Source organism: Haematobia irritans, chromosome 1 (genome assembly GCF_050003625.1).
Source record: "Haematobia irritans isolate KBUSLIRL chromosome 1, ASM5000362v1, whole genome shotgun sequence".
Lineage (NCBI taxonomy): Eukaryota > Metazoa > Arthropoda > Insecta > Diptera > Muscidae > Haematobia > Haematobia irritans.
In genome coordinates, this window is record NC_134397.1 from 6,543,947 (window position 1) to 6,560,309 (window position 16,363).

A 16,363-nucleotide genomic window follows, 5' to 3' on the forward strand; every position below is an offset into this window, starting at 1 on the left:
AGACCATATACTAACACCATGTACCAAATTTCAGCCGGATCGAATGAAATTTGCTTCTCTTAGAGGATCCGCAAGCCAAATTTGGAGGTCCGTTTATATGGGGGCTATACGTAAAAGTGGACCGATATGGCCCATTTGTAATACCATCCGACATACATCAATAAAAACTACTTGTGCCAAGTTTCAAGTCGATAGCTTGTTTCGTTCGGAAGTTAGCGTGATTTCAACAGACGGACGGACGGACATGCTCAGATCGACTCAGAATTTCACCACGACCCAGAATATATATACTTTATGGGGTCTTAGAGCAATATTTCGATGTTTTAGAAACTGAATGACAATCCTACGGTGAAGGGTATTAATATAAGCCTATCGATATGGTTATGTTTACACTCTTTTTGGGAAATTTTAATGTTATTAAGAATATTTTGAAATTAACATATGAATCATAATTAACTTTTTCCAACACAGGAAAAAATTCACGAACATTTTCCAATTAAAGTCTTCATTCTAATTCAATTAAAAATGTAATTGATTCAACCATTTTTTTAATTGAAACAAAAATCAATCACAAAATTTTTATGTGTGTTAGGTTAGTTGGCAGCCCCCCATGTATCAGGCTCACTTAGACTATTCAGTCCATTGTGATACCACATTGGTGAACTTCTCTCTTATCACTGAGTGCTGCCCGTTTCCATGTTAAGCTCAATGACAAGAGACCTCCTTTTTATAGCAGAGTCCGAATGGCGTTCCACATTGCAGTGAAACCACTTAGAGAAGTTTTGAAACCCTCTGAAATGTCACCAGCATTACTGAGGTAGGATAATCCACCGCTGAAAAACTTTTTGGTGTTCGGTCGAAGCAGGAATCGAACCCACGACCTTGTGTATGCAAGACGGTGGATCCCAATGTGTGTTAATTTGTACAAAAAAAAAAGGATGTATAAACAACAAAAACTATAGTTAAAAAAAAAATTAAATAGTAAATACAATATTTAGGATATCTCCAAATGTGCGAAATATATTTTTTTTTAACGGAAATAAAAATTTCATAAAATTCATTGTAGAAATAATAGCGAATTTTTATAGCAAATGTTTAAGTTTATTTTAAATCAGATTTTTATTTATATCATATGTAATTATTATTATTATTTATTTTTATTATTATTATTATTTTATATATAAGAAATCTTCTTCAAATGTTTGCATGCATAAAAATAAACCTTACTTCTTTTTGTATAGCAACTATTAAAAATATAAATAAAAATTAAAATAGTATTTTTTAAAATTTTTATTTCTTTGAGTTTATCATTCTAATGGTATGAGTTGAAGATTTTTCTATGATAAAATTTAATATAGAAATTATAAGAATTGGCAAAAATGCAATATCGTAATCCACTTTTGAGAACTTGTCATATTTTTTTAAGATTGAGTTTTTTTCGGTGTATATAAAACGAACACTCATACTCATCCCTCTTAAGTTTACTCTTATGGATGTCATTCATAATGTTTCATACATTACCTATGAAAACTCAAAATTAGTTTGTTTTTCGTAGAGGGTGGGGCAAAGCAATGTTATATTATGTGTACCTTGTGGTTTCCAAGGAATGTGGGTGAATAACAGGCCTCTTTTGTAAATTGACAAAAATTTTCCTCTAATTGGGATAAATGTGAAGATACTCATATTCCACTTCTGAAAGTGTATGGCTGTCTGAGAATTTATCCAAATGAAAGGATTTCTGGGAAACTGTATTTTGCCAATGTTCAATATGTTACATTTCCAAAAATGTGATTTCATTTGAATATTAGATATTAGACCGGGGTACAGTGAAAACAAAATATATGTTATACAAAACATGTACAACGGTAAAATATATAGACTTTTTTTTTTGATCCCATAGATCAAATGAATCAGAAATCGTTATTGGTAATTTCGATTGATTTCGATCGATAAAAAGTGAAACTATAAACGTTTATGTTTTATCTTTTGGATTTTGAAACTCTTACAAAATTAAGAATTCGAGCTTACGAATGATATCATTATTTGTAGTAGTATAGTAGTAATACGGCAATATACTACTGTCAAATACCGAGTATTACTCTATTCAAAAAATTGACCAAAAAAATTGGAAAATTCTTGGGCCTCTTATTTTTCCCGCAAATTCCTCTATAAATCCTCCACCATCTAATAATCCATACGGATACCTTCTCTTATATCTTCCTGATTGTCCCAAATACACATATGAATATACAGATTTGATTGCATGATTTCCATTCGATTTTAAGGGGGCGTTGTAATTTTGTATGTTGATGTTTTTGTTGTTCAGACCTTTCTCAGTTGTGGTCTTTGGGAGTGTGGGCATTGTAGCTCCTCTTGCAGCTGTCGTAATAATAAACAATGCTTTACCTTGGTTTTATGCTGCCTTAGGACTCGTCAAACCAGGACTGAAGTTTATTTGTTCAGTGTTCGAAATTTCATTTTGACATTTCGACATTCTTAAGGGCTTCAGTTGGTTACCTTGTTTTGTTGGTTATGGAATGGGGATAGTGCCGCATGACGTTTATCATTGTTAACGGCAATAGGAAAACACTACCAGATAGTGGAACATATCCTTTGGAAACATGCAAAAAGGTATGAGTTTTGGTCGACCCTATAATAAAGTTCATGCTAAAGTGAAGAGTATATGTAAGGAAAAATATAGAAAGCGAAAGCAAAGATAATTTAGTATTTAATTTTATTTATTTTATTATGATATATTGGTATTACTCAATTATGTATGGAACAAAATATCGGCCAAATGGGCGCCGCGACCTCGTTGGCACACCTTCATCCGATGGTCCAAATTTTCGATGACGCTGAGGCATAATGGAGGTTCTATGCCGTTAATGTGCCGAATTATCTCATCCTTTAGCTATTGAATTGTTGCTGGCTTATCGACGTACACCTTTTATTTCAAATAACCCCAAAGAAAAAAGTCCAACGGTGTCAAATCACATGATCTTGGCGGCCAATTGACATCGCCATTACGTGAGATAACCCTGTTCTCCATTATTGAGAGAGCAGATATCAAACGTGTGGAGGGCTATGAGTAGTGCTTTTCTGTCAATTTTTTCCAAGGTACCTCTGCCTGCACTGAGAAAGATATTGATGGAATATGAAAGGTTATTAAATGTACACGTTTAATTCAGCCATTTATAAAATATTAAGGATGAATGTCTTCAAATATAAAGAAATTTTATTTAAGATACAATTTGCTCTAATCTTTTTTTTTAATTTAGGACAAGAATTTCCTTTTTCACCACATTTTTGTTGTGCTCTAAATGTCATACTCCTTACACTTTTGTGCCACCTTTCTCTCATACTGTTCCACTTTTTTAGTGGCAGTTATTTCTAGTAAATATTTTTTGTACGTTTTGATTTCAAATCCCTTTCAGATTACGGAAATGGTCGTTGTCTTAGGTTAAATTAGGTAGAGTGCACCCAAATTAACTCAGACTTACTTAGAGTATTCAGTCCAATGTGATATCACAGTGCAAACTTCTCTTTTGTCACTGAGTGCCACCCGATTCCATGTTTAGTTCAATGACAAGAGACCTCCTTTTATAGTCGACTCCGAATGGTGTTTCGCATGACGATGGAATCATTCAGAGAATCGTTGAATCGCTCAGAAATGTCACCACCAGGGTGCTCCGAGTACACTGAAAGAAGAGTTTTCTTTTGTGAGTAACGAAATTTTAGACAAACAAAGTTTTCTTTTGACGCTAAATATTTTTCTATTAAAGCAAATAAAAAATATCAGAGACAATTGTTACAACGCTTCTCATAAATTCGGATTTATTTGTCCTTAAAGAGAATACTTTGTAACAAAGGAGAATTCCGTTTGTCTAAAATTTCATTCCTGGGGAAAGTATTTTGTCTTTGGGTGTAGCAATTTGTTGGGTTTTCTACTGTCTACTGTTGAAAATACTTACAGGATTCTAATAGCTCGTCCACATTAGGTTCGAAATCTACTAAAAGTGAATTTTGGAAGTGCAAAGTGAATGAGGTTTTAGATTTAATTTAAAAAACTATTTTTAATATTCTAAGGCATGAAAACGTCATATTGAAGTATTTAGATTTCTTTTAATAATAATATTTTGAAATTTTTAATCAAATTTTCAGGCGTATGAAAAACATCTAAATGCAACGCGTTTGTTGGAACTGTGAAAATGGTTGTGGCAAATATTGGATTTAAATTGAAAAAAAGATAATAAATAATAAAAAAGCTTTAACGTGTGGGCATGCAAACTACCAACCACGCCTATTTATATTTATAAATAACCATAATTATACCCTGTGCCACACTGTGGAACAGGGTATTATAAGTTAGTGAATATGTTTGCAACACCCAGAAGGAGACGAGATAGACACATGGTGTCTTTGGCAAAAATGCTCAGGGTGGGCTCTTGAGTCGATATAGCCATGTCCGTGAACACATTTTTGTAATCAAAGTCTAGGTCGCAGTTTTAGTCCAATCGACTTCATATTTGGCACAAGTATGTGTTTTGGCTCAGAATAGATCCCTATTGATTTTGGAAGAAATCGTTTCAGATTTAGATATAGCTCCCATATATATATTTCGTCCGATATGGACTTATATGGCCCCAGAAGCTAGAGTTTTACCCTAATTTGCTTAAAATTTTGCACAAGAAGAACAATTAGTAATATAGTCAAGTGTGCCAAATTTTATTGAAATCGGTTCAGAATTAAATATAGCTCCCATATATATCTTTCGCCCGGTATGGACTAATACAGTCCCAGAAGCCAGAGTTTTACCCCAATTTGGTTGAAATTTTGCATTAGGAGTACAACTAGTAGTGTAGCCATATGTGCCAAATTTTATTGAAATCGGTTCAGATTTAGATATAGCTCCTATATATATCTTTCGCCGATTTACACTCATATGACCACGGTGGCCAATCTTTTACTCCGATTTAATTGAAATTTTGCACAGGGAGTAGAATTAGCATTGTAGCTATGCGTGCCAAATTTGGTTGAAATCGGTTCAGATTTAGATAACACCCCGAATGGTGTTTCACATGACGATGGAATCACTCAGAGAATCGTTGAAACGCTCAGAAATGTCACCACCAGGGTGCTCCGAGTAGCAATTTGTTGGGTTTTTTACTGTCAATAAGTTGTAAACGTTGAAAATACTTACAGGATTCTAATAGCCCGTTCACATTAGGTTCTACTAAAAGTGAATTTTGGAAGTGCAAAGTGAATGAGGTTTTAGATTTAATTTAAAAAACTAATTTAAAATCTTAATTGAGTTTTAAAAAATATTCAATTAAAAAATTAATTGAAATAAAAATCAATCACACAAATTAATAGTATCAATTATTTTTTTAATTGGATCAATTAATTTTTTAATTGACTGTCAACTAATTTTTTAATTGATACTATCATTTCTGTGATTGAAGACATTTCAATTAAAAAATTAATTGGATCAATTAATTTCGTGATGGATTCAGAAAAAAATTTTTTTGTGTGTAGTGCATTAGCCGACTTAAATTTTGAGTCTATAGATTTTGTAGAAGTCTATCAAATTCTGTCCAGATCGAGTGATATTTAAATGTATGTATTTGGGACAAACCTTTATATATAGCCCCCAACACATTTGACGGATGTGATATGGTATCGAAAATTTTGATCTACAAAGTGGTGCAGGGTATAATATAGTCGGTCCCGCCCGACTTTAGACTTTCCTTACTTGTTTTAGCATAGTTATGTGATATCCAACCGGCAATAGTACGCCTATATTTCCTTACTAGTTTTTTCTAAATAAATAATAAATGTAAATGAAAAATGTAAAAAGTCTAATCATAAATGGTTCTAAAATTCTATGTATTTTACGAAGGTTTACGACATTTTTGACGCATGGTAAAATAAGACGAAAATGTTTGTTAAATACCTTACAGTTTATGACAGACCATCTTTGGTCACCATCATTACTGAGAGGGGATGAAGCACTCAAAAAAAAACTTGTTGGTCTTTTGATCGAAACTGGGTTTAAACCACTGGGTTTAATCGAGTTTACGAATCAAATGTTATATTTGTGATCAATTTTTCCTTTTTCACCATAATATTTTCAGTGAACATGTGTGGTAATCACCTGAATATTCTATTTAAATTAGTACTTTTTAATGAAATGTAAATAAAAAATGTGATACTTTTTGAAAATGCACCCCCTTTTATGACGAGTAATTTTTTTAGAAATTCTCAACGTTAACGCTGTTTTTACTTGAATCTATCAGCCACCGTGGTGCAATGGTTAGCATGCCCGCCTTGCATACACAAGGTCGTGGGTTCGATTCCTGCTTCGACCGAACACCAAAAATTTTTTCAGCGGTGGATTATCCAATCTCAGTAATGCTGGTGACATTTCTGAGGGTTTTCAAAGCTTCTCTAAGTGGTTTCACTGCAATGTGGAACGCCGTTCGGACTCGGCTATAAAAAGGAGGTCCCTTGTCATTGAGCTTAACATGGAATCGGGCAGCACTCAGTGATAAGAGAGAAGTTCACCAATGTGGTATCACAATGGACTGAATAGTCTAAGTGAGCCTGATACATCGGGCTGCCACCTAACCTAACCTAACCTAACCTATCAGGCCGTATATACCGGAAAAAAGGGACCAACGAATTCACCCAAATAATTGATGTAGTCGAAAAACTTTAATTACCATTGTTACAGGCTTCAGTTCCATGCATTTTACTAGACCTGTGATTAATTTGTATCACGCATATATACTCCTACCCTAAATCTGTAGATAAGCATTGACATGGTTTATAGCTCATCTTCCAATTTCTGTATTACTGCCCTAAACTGTTACTTCAAAGGAAACCAATACTCTTCATGTTACACATGAAACATCCATTGTTCCATTGCACAGATGTGTACGAGTAGACCGTCTTCATTTATGGACCAATATCGAAAGACAAACAGAAAATTTATTTGCATGAGATGGCTGCTATACCATATGAAGACAGGGCTAGATGTGAAGGGATGTTTAGATGTTTTCGTGCATAATCTACATTTTCAAACAACAACAAAAAATGGGAATTGCAGGTTAGATGTTTTGTTTGTTTCCTTTCTTCGAAACAGTCATCCATTAAAGGAGAATAGGCCTGTTTCTTCTCTCTCCACCCCAAATACCCTTTACCATATGTACAAGAGTTCTTTGATTTTAAAGGAGGACACCTGCAATTAGGCCATGTTTAGGATCATAAAGTTAAATATACGAATGTGCTTGTCTGCATGTTCACCATGAGGATGTAGGTGGTTCAGTGTTTTTTTTTTTTGCCAAAATGTTTAGCACTTGTACGTGTCCAACATCAATTTTTGGGCTTAGGTAACACCTGGTAATTGCCAGTGCTTTGGGTTTTATCATCAAAATACAACAGAAAAAGCAGTCTCTGAAAATATGGTTGCACCATTTGATTGGCTTTAAACAGCTCTGCATAAATTTTTAATGTTGTTTGTCTGCCTGTCTTAAAAGCGAAGTGTTTAAAGTTTGTTCTTGTTGTTGTTCTTATTTTACCCTCATCTGGGAGTCTGTCTTGGTTTATTTTTCATAGGTTTTTAACGTTTGTGGTAAAGAGTTAAAGGTGGCTTTTTAACCATAAAAATGTCCTTTTAGATTTTAGTATGTGTTGATTGCTTTATGTTATTTGTATGGCCATTTTCTCTACTCTAATCTGTGGTCAATGTGTAGTATAGGTCCTAATAGTGTTTATCTATAAATCATTTAAGACAGTGGTTAATATGCTATTGACTAAGCACGAATTTTCGATTTTGAAAAAGCCAATGAATGTTTTTTAAATTATGAGAAAAAATCAATCACTGCGATCACTTCGTAAAATATTTTGACATATTTAATATAAGGAAAATTTCGAGGAAAAAAAATAATAAAATTAAAGTCAACACAAATAGTTTTTTTTAAATAAATATAAGTTCAATTTAGCATCTGTTTAACAGTGGATATTTTTTGCTGTGTAATAAAAATACCACTGTGCATTCAGCACTTTCCAAAGGTATGGTTTTTAAACCCAATGTGTATGTGGACAATTCTATGGCTTGTTGGCACAATCAGAATATGATTTATTTGCTTTCCTATGATCGTATTAAGCCACATTTCATAGTTTATTTTTTTAATGGTAATATATAGAACTTCAAACGATGATCCGGCAACTGTAGCGGCGGCGGCGGACGAGGAAACCATTAAATGTTGTTGCACGTAACCGAAACAAACTGATTGGCAATGGCAAACATTTACGACGATATATTTGGCTTCCATTCTTGCAAATGTGTAAATTTATGGTCGTGCATTTATTTTATTTTAATTAACAACTTGCAGATTTGAATTTCTGGTTTTTGCAAACATATATGACTGTGGCTTTATGCGCTACAACCACAAACGATATGTTTTTTGTCCCGGTAGTGCTTGGTAGTTTGGGGTGCTGATGTTGGTGATGTATTAAGTTTTTAATTTTATTTTAAATACCACTCATTTCCGCTCTAAGTGGAAATATATGTTTGAATTTACGATAGGGAGACATATATTAGTGTGGGTGTGTGTGTGCTTGCATATGTGTACGTGTTGTAGTGGTATTTGTTTTGAAAAGGATTTATTCAATTTTTAACATAATATAAAAGGATTAACAACGATAATGTCACATAAAAGGTTTGATTACGGGGAATTTGACAAAGGAACAGTTATTTAATTTAATTATTTGAGGTGCTGACAGAACATAACAAACCATAAATTATGGATAATATTATGAAGGTATGCGGTGTATTAAAAATAACAACGCGCATACTTTTAGGCGTTAACATTTTTAAAATACAATATTTAAATACTCTATAATCCTGTAATCTTATGAATTTGTGTATAGTATATCTTCCTTTGCTCGTCCATAGATTAATTACGATTTACAATATATTTAAGCCAAAAAAATTTAAAGGACATCATAATTTCATATTTTTTTTTTTTAAATAAAATTTGATGTTTATTTTCAGAAGAACAATGGACAGAAAACAAATTAAAGACAAATTAAAAATTATTAGTATACAGAAGTAAGCCACCATCTACAGTGAGCGGACAAACAACAACACCATGAATTAACATGAAACGTCTGTACCCTTCTTGATCTATGACTATAGCAGCAGCACTTTATTTTATTTATTTTAATTTTTAATTGGATTAAAAACATCTATTAAGGATATGTACCACATTTTGGGCAAAGTAATTAGCTAATATTTAGCTGTATTTTTTATATATATTTGCTAATTCCCTTGATACATAGGTAGGTTAGGTTAGGTTAGGTTGTAGAGGGTGACATCAATGTTCTTGTATTGATGCCCACTTAGACCAGTATAGGTCCATTGTGATCCCTCGATGTGATTTTTCAATCTTTCTCCTTCCGATGCGGCCGCTTTGTCCCAGAAACTTCCACCTGCTCGTTCTCTTTGAAAGAAATCTCAGAATAACCAACCAGAGGCCCTGATGAATGCAAGTATGTTCCTTAAGCTGCACTCCCGCAGATCAGTGAGAGCCTGAAAGGAAAAGGAGCCCAGTATCTTGTTTCTTCTAAAGGATAAAGCTGGGCACTGACACAGGAAGTGGTACGAGTCCTCGTAACTTCCGGGTCCAGGCACCATCTACAGATATCATCGTCTTTAAGTCCTATTCTTACCATGTGTTTCCCAAGTGTGTTGTGTCCTGTTATGATACCAATCAATGGCCGTAATTCCTCCCTGTTCATCGACAACAAAATTTCACGGTTCCTACGTTTCTTTTCATCCCATATTTGATATTTGATACATAGGTAAGGGAGTTACATCTAAATATGAACCGATATGACTGATGATTTGCTCTAAACACCCTTTTACATAAGGGCTATAGTAAAAATGGATCTATAAAACCCATCCTAAATAGTATCAAAATTGAGCCATCCATATGCTCAAGGAAAAATACTGCTAACATGAAATGTTGCCAATTTCAAAGACTCTATTTTGTGTACATTAACCCATTCCCATGATCCAAATAAAAAATTCCATCAGATTGGCATTACTTGATACGGAAAATTACTTGCAAAATTCACCACTAATAGGTTCAGTTGGTACAATTCTACCAAAAATATTAGATTTTTTACTGTTTGGTAGATTGGTAGAATTCTTGATATTTTCGTAGATTTTGCAAAAGATTCCCACAAACACAAATTTTCTATAGAAATAAAATTTTGACAAAATTCTATAGAAATAAAACTTCGACGAAATTATCTATAGAAATAAAATTTTTGACAAAATTTTCTATAGAAATAAAATTTAGCAAAATATGATTTTTTTGTTTGGTAACATTTTCTCCAAATTTTAGTAGATTATTTCTGGTTCGCAATATACATCGCAATATTGATCTCAGATCCCACAAAGTATGTATTTTCTGGGTCGTGGAGAAATTCTAAGTCGATCTAGCTATGTTCGTCCGTCCGGCTGCCTACCTAACTTGGCTCAAGTTTTGGTTATTGATGTAAGTGGAATGGTATTGCAAATGAGATACATCAGTCCACTTTTATGTATAGCCCCATATAAACGGATCCAAGATTTGAATTACGATCCGGTTGAAATTTGGTACTTGATGGTAATGTATACTTTCCATATCGGTTCATAATTATAACAGGTTGGCTGATAAGTCCCCGGTCTAACAAAGAAAAACACATTTTTTTTGTCAAAATTCGTTTTTATTATTCAACATAGTTCCCTTCAAGAGCGATACAACGATTATAACGACCATCCAATTTTTTGATACCATTTTGGTAGTACTCCTTCGGTTTTGCCCCAAAATAGGCCTCAGTTTCGGTGATCACCTCTTCATTGCAGCCAAATTATTTCCCTGCTAGCATCCTTTTGAGGTCTGAGAACAAGAAAAAGTCGCTGGGGGTCAGATCTGGAGAATACGGTGGATGGGGAAGCAATTCATGAGTTTTTGCCATCGTTCTCAATGACTTGTGGCACGGTGCATTGGTGGAACAACACTTTTTTCTTCTTCATATGGGGCCGTTTGGCCGCGATTTCGACCTTCAAACGCTCCAATAACGCCATATAATAGTCACTGTTGATGGTTTTTCCCTTCTCAAGATAATCGATAAAAATTATTCCATGCGCATCCCAAAAACAGAGGCCATTACTTTGCCAGCGGACTTTTGAGTCTTTCCACGCTCCGGAGACGGTTCACCGGTCGCTGTCCACTCAGCCGACTGTCGATTGGACTCAGGAGTGTAGTGATGGAGCAATGTTTCATCCATTGTCACATATCGACGGAAAAACTCGGGGTGTATTACGAGTTAACAGCTCCAAACACCGCTGAGAATCATCAACACGTTGTTGTTTTTGGTCAAGTGTGAGCTCGCGCGGCACTCATTTTGCACAGAGCTTCCGCATATCCAAATATTGATGAATGATATCAAAGATAATAAAAAAGGAAGATGGGAGATTGGCTTGCGTCATACCAAATGTTGCATTTACCAGATAAGTTTAATACATGTTTGTAATCTTTTAGTTGTTTTTCGTTTTTATTTTTTAAATGAAAAATGTAATTTTCTTAATGAAACAATGTTAAATTTTAGGCAACAACAAAAAAAAATAAAATTTCCCCTTTATGGAAATTTATTTCGTGCTCTTAATTTCTTTTTATTTGCATTTTAATGCTATGTCAATACTTGTCGTTTACGCGTTTGGTTCGAGTATTAAACTAATGTGGTAAATGGTTTGATGTGCTCAGTAGCCAATCTCCCATCTTCTTCTTTTATTATCTTTGAATGATATGACCAACACGTTCCTTTGATATCTTTAAGGCCTCTGCTATCTCGATCAACTTCATGTTACGGTCATTCAAAATCATTTTGTGGATTTTTTTGATGTTTTTGTCGGTAACCACCTCTTTCGGGCATCCACTGCGTTCACCGTCCTCCGTGCTCATTTCACCACGCTTGAATTTTGCATACCAATCAATTATTGTTGATTTTCCTGGGGACAGAGTCCGGAAACTCATTATCAAGCTAAGTTTTTGCTTCCACCGTATTTTTTCCCTTCAGAAAATTCCTTTTTTCCATTTTTTTCACAATAACAAAAGTTTCTTCACAAAAGACGCTCTATCTCACAAACTAATTGACTTACAGACGTCAAATTTTGACACGAATCATGGAATGTTAGTACTATATAAAAATTATATGCATTTAATACTAGCGACGCCATCTATGTGTCAGACCGGGGATTTATCAGCCAACCTGTTATATAGCCCTATATAAACAGATTTGATTCCGGAGCTTTTTTGAGGATTAATTTGATCCGACTCGGTGCAATTTAGCCTTCTAATTAGCATGCAAAAATTGGTTCATAACTGCATAAGGTACATAGGATTCGGCTTGGCCGAACTTTCTGCAGTATACACTTGTTTTACTTTAAAGTGATTGATCTGGCTAAATCAGTGTTGAGCACTTAAAAATCGTTATTGTAATCCAATTTCCTTGGTGATTGAATTATGAGCTTATTCCACCAAACCTCCTTCCTCTCTGAGGAAAGAATCTCTTAATTGTATACCCTTAGTCATATCAAATGTTTTAAAAATTACACAAATACATGACTTTATTCTCGTCTAGCCTTAAAATCCCTGCCTTAACATTGATTTCAATAATTTATCAATATTGATTTTCCCAATAAATAAAAAAATTTGTTATATTGACATATATTTATAATACATATAAACATGCCAATATATATATTCCATGGTTATATATAGCACTATTAAAAATTTCGAGGTTTTTGGTAGGTATTTAAAGGATATAAATAATTGTTCAATATTTGAGAATAGGTTTCGAGGGCCTTTATATGTGTATCGCATTCTCAATCAATCGAATTCCATTTCATAGTTGTGTTGTGATGCATTTGCTCGTTTATCTCTCGTTGTGTTTTTAATGAATACTTTATCGTTGTTATATGTTTTATATTTGAACTACAATGTTAAAATTAAAGTGGGTCAACAAATTAAAAAAAAACCTGAACTTTCAATAAAACATATGATTAGCATACTTATAGGTGAAGTATGATTAGCATACTTTATATTTAATGAAAATTCTTGAAATATAGATCTGGGTCAAATTAAAAAACTTAAAAATACTAATTCACTTTTTTTAATACATAATTACAATTTTTAGCAACCAAAGAAAAAAACCTGTAATTTTTTGCTAACCCAAATCGAAGACGTACCATATTCCCTTTGGTACCCGATTAAATGTATGGACATTGCAGTTTTTTTTTTGTGTCTGTCACATATGACACATCTATAAAATTGATAAAATGAAAAACAAATAATTTGAGTTTTTCCCCCTACCTACAATTCCATTACTCTCCACACTAAAGTTTTGTTGAAAATTAATATTTTCCATGTGATTTATTTGTTGACTGAGTTTATTTTTTATTATTTAGTTGCAGTTTAAAAATAATTGGGAATAAAATCGAAACACATTTATCTTATTCAATGAATTTGTAGGCGGCACTACCATAAGCAGCTTCCAAAAAAACATAATGCTTCCCAATGAAAGTCGTTTTTGTCAATCAATAAAACGTAAGCCATTCGAAATTGGAACAGTATACAATTTTAACTGGAATTATTTTAAAATATGTTCGATATCCACATTTTTGCAGAAAAGGCTTTAAAGAGGAAATGTGTTACATTTGCTGTACAGGAAATAGTTATATATATATAAAGAATTTGAATGACATTTGTTCTTATAATGCATTTCCGAGTCCACCAATATAAATACAAATTTCCAATTAAAAGAGATTATTATACTGAGCCTAGTATAATAATATTGCACCAAAAAGCCCAGTTTGAACAACTATAATAGAATAAAATTGAAACATACGGTCATACATACTTATTAAAAAAGATTAATTTTAATTTCTTGCATATTTAAGAGCCACTAAATTAAAGATAGAAATGTTACCTACTTTTAGGGTGTTGGTTTAAAGCTATAGTTTACAACATCATTTTTAAACAGGATAATTGATGGATTTTTTAAGAATAATATGATGATTTGATTGCGTTGACGTAGCCCAGGGGAATCTGGTAGAAGGTTTATCGGGGAAGAGTTTCAGTCGCATACTTTTGACTAATAATCACAATTTCTGTACAAGAACTAGATATATAATCATTCACAGAATGTAAATAACAATTGTTCATAAAATGCATTTCAAGCCCACCAATATAAAAACAAATGTTCTTCAATGTTTAATAACCCCCTAGTGTTGTAGAGTTTAAAAAAATAAATATGTTGCCTACTTTTAGGTGTTGGGTGAAAACGGAAGTTCACAAAATCTATTCATGTTGCTCCAGTCCAAAAAGGATAATTGATTGAATTATTAAGGAAATATGAAAATCTGATTGCTTTGGCTTAGCTAGGGGGGAACAATCACGAAACCGCACATAATAATAACACTAGGATTCTTGAGTAAATTAAAAATTGATACCTCGCATGCTTTTAGTTTTTGGTTTAAAACGTAAGTTCTCAAAATCTCTTAATGGAGATAATTTCTCCACATTTTTTTTTTTTTTAATTTTACCTATAAATATATAACAAATTAAGTTAAATTTTAGCATCCGCTTAAAAGTCCTGAATTCTTGATGTTCAATATGTATAATCGGGGGATGTATCACAATTGGAACTTTTGTGGACCATATTTGATACATTAATGAAGGCAGACGGACATATCTACACACACAAAAATTTCACGAAAATTTTTCCAATTAAAATTTTAATTGAGTTTTAAAAAATATTCAATTAAAAATTTAATTGATTCAACAAATTTTTTTAATTAAAACAAAAATCAATCACAAAACTAATAGTATCAATTAATTTTTTAATTAGATCAATTAACTTTTTAATTGACCTTCAATTAATTTTTTAATTGATACTATCATTTCTGTGATTGAAGACATTTCAATTAAAACTTAATTGGATCAATTAATTTCGTGATTGAATCAGAAATTTTTTTTTTGTGTGTAGGTCGTCTTTTAGCATAGTCTTGAATGTTAAGTTTAGCAATATGCAATTGCAATGAAAACTGAGATATTGTTATATACGACATTTCCTCTCTTCCTTTCCAATATTACACAAAATTTAGAATACAGTTTTAAAACAATTCTTTTGGTAAAATCTACCATATATTATATTTTGAGAAGGTCCCGCAATTAAAAAAATAATTGATCCAGTTAAAAAATTAATTGATACTATTAATTTTTGTGATTGATTTTTGTTTCAATTAAAAAATTGTTGAATCAATTAAATTTTTAATTGAATATTTTGTAAAATGCAAGCAAAATTTTAATTGGAAAAATTTTCGTGAAATTTTTTTCTGTGTGAGTAAAATTTTTCCAAAATGTCCCTTTTATATCCATTATGTACATGTTATACGGCATTCAAATTACACTTCCAAAACTTTAACTAGATTTCAACTGCCATTTGCCTTATAAAAATAGATTGAAAATTTCGATACATGTGAATTTTGTGTGTAATGTGTAGAGCTGCTTTCATTTGAAAATTTTGAGTCCAAATTTGTTTCCCGTCCCTGAAGTATGCAACTGAGGTGAAAAACTATACGTCGTTACTTTAGCGTAGCGTAAATCCTACACTCTCTAAATTACTACCTCAATTTATCACATTTCCTCCTTCCCCTTAGAGCAGAAGAAAATGGAACGTGGGCTAACGATTACTAGATAATGTGTACAGATACTAACTAAGAAGATTGATTTTGTTTCATTTCTGCTATGTAATGCATTCGGTAGGAGAAACATAAACCTCTCTCCTTCATTTCCTTAAACTCCAATACAAAATACGTTTCTTTTTCCATCATAAATTTTCTATGTTTTTATGTATTACAAATTGAAGACAAATTATCGAGAGTTACTTTGAAAAAGCAAAAGAACAAAGAAAAATCCATAACTTCCGAATGGGGGCACATAGCTATTCATGTAATACCAATGAGAGAGACACGTACAAAAGGCAAGACTACAGGTGTACTCTTTAAAGATTATTCCCATTCGAACAGGTGCATATGTATATGTATGTAGGTGTATGCGTACTATTCATTGTGTGCGTCTCATGAAAAATGTCCATGAAATAACAACTTGAAAATTGTTATCATCATGCTTTGCATCATCATAATCATCATCGTCGTCGTTGTCGAGGCTTTTAGAAAAAATCTCCAACCGGATGCATAAGAATACTGAAAAAATGAACAAAGAATGACAATGGAAACAAAGAACTT